The sequence below is a fragment of the Canis aureus genome, chromosome 23 (assembly GCF_053574225.1).
Source record: "Canis aureus isolate CA01 chromosome 23, VMU_Caureus_v.1.0, whole genome shotgun sequence".
NCBI classification, from domain to species: domain Eukaryota; kingdom Metazoa; phylum Chordata; class Mammalia; order Carnivora; family Canidae; genus Canis; species Canis aureus.
This window is the reverse complement of record NC_135633.1, coordinates 41,625,283-41,631,227: the sequence shown is the minus strand read 5'-3', so window position 1 is coordinate 41,631,227 and position 5,945 is coordinate 41,625,283. Positions and strand designations below refer to the sequence as shown.

The 5,945-nt window shown below is 36.9% G+C and overlaps 1 pseudogene; it reads left to right on the top strand.

The window, feature by feature from the left end:
- Positions 1-285: 285 nt before the first annotated feature.
- On the top strand, positions 286-1,041 carry LOC144295497 (3-beta-hydroxysteroid-Delta(8),Delta(7)-isomerase pseudogene; annotated as a pseudogene).
- Positions 1,042-5,945: the final 4,904 nt, after the last annotated feature.

The following is a 5,945-nucleotide window of genomic DNA, read 5'->3' as shown; positions in this document are numbered from 1 at the left end:
GTTAGAAGTCCCTAAAATGTTATTTTTTTTATTTTAGATTTAAATTCTTTTTTTTTAATTCATGAGAGACACAGAGAGAGAGAGGCAGAAACATAAGCAAAGGGAGAAGTGGGCTCCTCAAAGGGAGCTGGATGTGGGACTCCATCCCAGGACTCCGGGACCATGCCCTGAGCCGAAGGCAGACGCTCAACCACTGAACCACCCAGGTGCCCCAGAAGTCCTTAAGATTTTAATAAATCAAATGATTTAATCCTTAATTATTAAAAATTAAAAATACCGAGCAAGCTAACTCAGATCCGGGAGTGTGTGAGAGAGGCTGCCGCTGCAGCACCACTGGCCATCAGCCTACAAAGACATGACCACCAATGCCAGCTCCTTGCACCCATATTGGCCTCGGCACCTGAGGCTGGACAACTTTGTGCCTAACGACTGCCCCACTTGGCATCTCCTGGCCAGCCTCTTCTCTGTCTCTGGGGTCTTGGTTGCGACCACATGGCTGTTGTCAGGTAGTGCTGTGGTCATGCCCCTGGGGACTTGGCGGCGACTGTCCCTGTGCTGGTTTGCAGTGTGTGGGTTCATTCACATGGTGATTGAGGGCTGGTTCAGCCTTTATCACGAAGACCTTCTTGGAGACCAAGCTTTCTTGTCCCAACTCTGGAAAGAGTATGCCAAGGGAGACAGCCGATACATCCTGAGTGACAACTTTACGATATGCATGGAGGCCATCACAGCTTGCCTTTGGGGACCACTCAGTCGGTGGGTGGTGATTGCCTTTCTCCGCCAGCAGCCCCTGAGCTTCCTCTTACAACTTGTGGTCTCTGTGGGTCAGACTATGGGGATGTGCTCTATTTCCTAACAGAGCACTGGGTTGGATTCCAGCATGGGGAGCTGGGCCACCAGCTCTACTTCTGGTTTTACTTTGTCTTCACGAATGGCTTGTGGCTGGTGCTGCCTGGAATCCTTGTGCTAGATTCTGTAAAGCAGCTTGCTCATGCCCAGAGTGTGCTGGATGCAAAAGGCACAAAAGCCAAGAGCAAGTAGAACTAATCAGTAGTAGGCTGGGCTTGAACATTGGCTGATGAGGAACCCTCCACCAGGAAGAAGAATCCAGTCCTTATTCCCACAGGTTGGAGGAAAAAAGCAAATTGATTTGTCAAACTCAAGCTGATGGGTAAGGACCAGAAGGACAAAAGGCAGGGGCAAAAAAGGAGTTGTGTGGAGCTACTGCCAGGAGCCACTGGGACAAAGGTGCAGAAGAACCTAGGAGGGCCATGATGGTGGCAGTTTTTAAAATCAGGAAATAAAAGATCTTGACCCTAAAAAAAAAAATAAATTAAAAATAATATATGTAAAATGTTACTCTTCATAAAGACCTGTCACATATATTATTAAGACGAATATTAGCAACTACCACTTATTTAGCTGATATTTTATAGCCAGTTTGCCAAGGACTCTACAAGCATCATGTATAATCTTCCAAATGATGATATGGAAAAGCTTTTATTAACTGGTTTTTCTTAGATAAGGTAATTGAGTCAAATGGATTAATTAATTTAAAGTTCACATATCTAGAAAGAATGATGACTTTTTCATCTGTTCACCTGAAAAGACTATGCTTGACCACTGTATTAAAAGGTCTACTATACCTGTGAGATGGGCAACATTAATATGTCTGTCCCCATTTTACACAAGAGGAAACTGATACATTGCAAGATCAAATGCCCCACAGGTAAGAAGTAGAACCTTTGTTTTTCCTTCCAACTCCAGCCTCAGTCTAGTGGAATTAAATAGTACACCAGTATGTACAAAAGACAAATAATTGCTTTCTACATTTTACCTTTCATAGAATATAAAAAGTGAGAAAACCAAGAGAACTATCATTATTGATAATCACTTTGATGAACACTTTTTGGTGTTACCCAAGCTTTACTTTATCTCTGCAAGCAAGTGTCCTAAACAAATAATAGATAGTAATAACACATAAAGTTAATAAAAAGTTCAGAGAAATTTCAATTGTATACTGTACTCACATCCATACTTTTTGAGTCTCCAAGGAGCTTACTACAACTATGCACTCCATTTGTTATCAGTCACTTTTGTTCTCCATCTGATGAGGGGCTTTCCAGTATCATGAACTATAAGACTTTGAGATCTGACTTGACATTAGGGGCCACTTGAAAGCTACTACTTAAATGTACTTATTACCTTTCTGGTTCTATTTTTTATTAATTACTATAAGCATTTGCAATATTTCAGATTATTGAAAACCAAAATAAATGTGCAAAGAATTTCATCTCTTTTTTTTTAAGATTTTATTTATTTATTCATGAGAGACAGAAAGAGAGAGAGGCAGAGACACAGGCAGAGGGAGAAATAGGCTCCATGTAGGAAGCCTGACGCAGGACTTGACCCTGGGTCTCCAGGACCACACCCTGGGCTGAAGGCAGCCCTAAACCACTGAGCCACCTGGGCTGCTTGAATTTCGCCTCTCTTACAACAACTTTGGGAATAAAAAAGTTTGATAAATACAATGTTCTTTATTCTTAAAGTACATTGCCTCATTATATCAAACCAATCAATCAGTCCTTATCTCTCTCTCTCCCTCCCTCCTTCCTATTTCTGGTCTTAGCTGCCATATAATTAAATCCAAACTAATTATAATATTTATATGTTAAAGAGTATCATGGAACTACTTGTAGCCCAATATAAAGTATCAATACATAGTTGCATACACCAAATATAGTTGACCATATGATTGATTTTTAAAGGAATTAGACAATATGATTGATTTTTAAAAGGGTCAGAAGTAATAGTACATGACAGCTGGCAGAGTGTTTAGGAACATTTCATTTCAATAGTCATAGAGGATTTTTTCAAAGACAGATTTGTTGAAAACCTTTATGGATACATTCTGTAATGAATATCTTTCACATAAGCATGCACAATATATTACCAACTCATAATATGATTATTGCCTTGAATTGATATTGGCATCCTTTAGGGCCATAAGAAAATCACATAAAATTCTGAATTATTTCTCTTTGAATTGTATATATATTGAAATTCAGTGAAATAAGAATGGTTAGGTATCTTGCATTATGCATAATGAAAATTTCCACTCTGAATTTGTGGTTTGATGGGCTGATGAAACACTTTGTGACAGCTTTGCTTCTCAACTTTGCCTCAGAACTAAAGAAAAATGACCCTCCATCTGGTTTACTGAGACAAGCAAAATTTCAACTCTTGTTAGATCTAACAATATCTGTACACATTATATGGGATTTAAAATTAAATATTCCTTGAGTTACTCCAAAGGTCTGAATATTTTACTTCTGTTTTAATTGTATTTTAATATTCTTTACTTAATGTAAATCACTGTCATGGTATGCTATTCTATACAGTTTAATTAAAATCAATTCAAAGTAGGATATTTAAGTTAAAAAAAACTAAAATACATTCAAGCCAAATGTAAAAACTTTTACAATCACAGACCTTACAAACAATATTCAAAGACTTGAAGTTTATTATTGCCAGGCAAATCAATACTTTAAAATGCATTTTTATTTAAAATGGGTTCAGCTAAAATATATTTTTCATATTTAAGAAAGTAAAAAGTAACCTGAATTATATAAAGATTTCTCAATTATCAAATAGTCCCAACTGGGATCTAATTTTTGAACAGTAAATTTTCATTTTGCTCTGTGACTTTCCTGTAATCATAATATACAGAATGGAAGACCATTCCAAGGAAATGTACAGAAATCAGAAGGGAGATTTATTGATTTTCAACTAAAATATAAATTATTTTAAAAATTGTTTTGTAGGTATTATCTGTAGTTCATTATATGAGTTTTTGTTCGCGTGTCATTCTGTGCCACTTATCTAGCAGAAACCCAAGTCTTTTTTTTTTTAAGATTTTATTTATTTGTTTATTCATCAGAGACACGGAGAGAGAGAGGGGCAGAGACACAGGCAGAGGGAAAAACAGTCTCCATGCCGGGAGCCCAATGTGAGACTTGGTCCTGGGACTCTGGGATCACGCCCTGAGCCAAAGGCAGATGCTCAACTGCTGAGCCACCCAGGCATCCCAGAAACCAAGTCTTAATGAATTTATCCATCTGTTTTCTCAATGAATGCATCTGTACAGCTATATACTGCTCAACCAGGAAAAGAGTAACTACAAATTATTTAACCAGGGTTCTGGCAATCTTATGACTTCAAATGAAATTGCTTCCTTTCTTTGCAAAATGAGGCTATTTCTGGAAACCACCATTAATAAGTTGAATGGCAGCACTCAACAAGATATGCCCCCACCATCCACTATCTACACACATAAGTATTCAAATCCAGTATGCATGTAAGTAGTTTCAGAATAATTAAGTTGTACCTCCATGGAAAAGAATCTTATTAACTAGAGCAGAGCTCTTTTACCTGTAGTCTGATAGTCTCTACTCAATACCAAAGTTACTTAGATCAGCACGTTTTTCCACTACCACCTTAGTGAAGTTCGTTTTCTTTCTTTCTTTGTTTCTTTCTTTCTTTCTTTTGTGAGTTTATTTCATACATTTATAATGTAATTAGTCCTTCTGTTACAGCCTATGTGACGGTTACTTTTATCTGTCAACTTGTCCTGACCACAGAATGCCTGGGCAATTGGCCAAACATTATTCTGAATGTGTCTGTGAGAGTCTTTCTGGATGAAGTTAACATGTGAATTGATCAACTGAGTAAAGCAGATTACCCTTCCTAGTGTGAGTGAGCCTCATCCAATCAACTGAAGACATGAATAGAACAAAAAGACTGAGTAAGAATTCATCCTGCCTAAATGCCTGAGCTGAAATATCGGTGTCTTCCAGCCTTGTGATTCAGACTGAAACATTGGCTCTTCTTGGATCTCAAACCTGCCGAAACTGCACATCAGCTCTCTTGGATCTCTCTCCAGGTTCCAGCTTGCTAGCTGTAGACCTTAGGACTTCTCAGCATCTAGAATCACATGAGCCAATTTCTTATTATAAATCTCTTTATGCTATAGATAACGATACATTGCTATATGATTATTTGCTTACCTTAAGATTTGATCTTTGTGCTATAAAAGTCTATGGGCTTTCACAAATGCATAATGTCATGTAAGTCATATATTCACAATTATAGTGTCATACAGACTATTTAAAGCATTCTTTTAAAAAAGTTTCCTGTGCTTTACCTATTCAACCTTCTTTCTTCTTAAACTCCTTCCAACCACTAATCTATGTATCATCTCTATAGCTTTGCCACTTCCAGAATGGCATATAGATATGTAACCTTTGCAGATTGACTTCTTTCACTTAGTAATATGCCTATAAGATTCATCCATGTTTTTGTTCAGCTTGATAACTCGTTTCTTTATATTGCTGAATAGTATTTGGCTATACAGCATTTATTTATCCACTCACTTATTGAGGAAATCTTGGATGCTTTCAAGTTTTGGTGATTACGAATATAGTTCTATAAAATTTTTTTTGAAAGTTGTTTGTATGGAAATAAGTTTTCAACTCGGTTGACTAAATAGCTAACAGGACAACTGCTGGATTGTACGGTAAGATTATGTTTTGCTTTTTAAGAAACTGTCAAACTGTCTCCCAAAATGACTGTACTAGTTTGTTTGTATTACCAAAGCAATAAATGAGAGTTTTCATTAAGTTTTGGGAAAAGAATATTCCTGTAGATTTAACGATTGAAATATTTTTCGGGAGAAAAAGAAATATAAATATTATTATAGATCTCAACCTTAAAAACAAAACAGTGCACTAAGATTAAAAGCAGGATTTCACTCAAAGCAACATGCAGAGTCAGATCAGCTTATTGAAATACCTATATGCCTTAGTAATGACTTTTTTCATATTGGGCCAAAGCAGAAAACAGGATTGCTTTGGAAAATATGTCTTCTAGAGTTAAGGCATAATTTT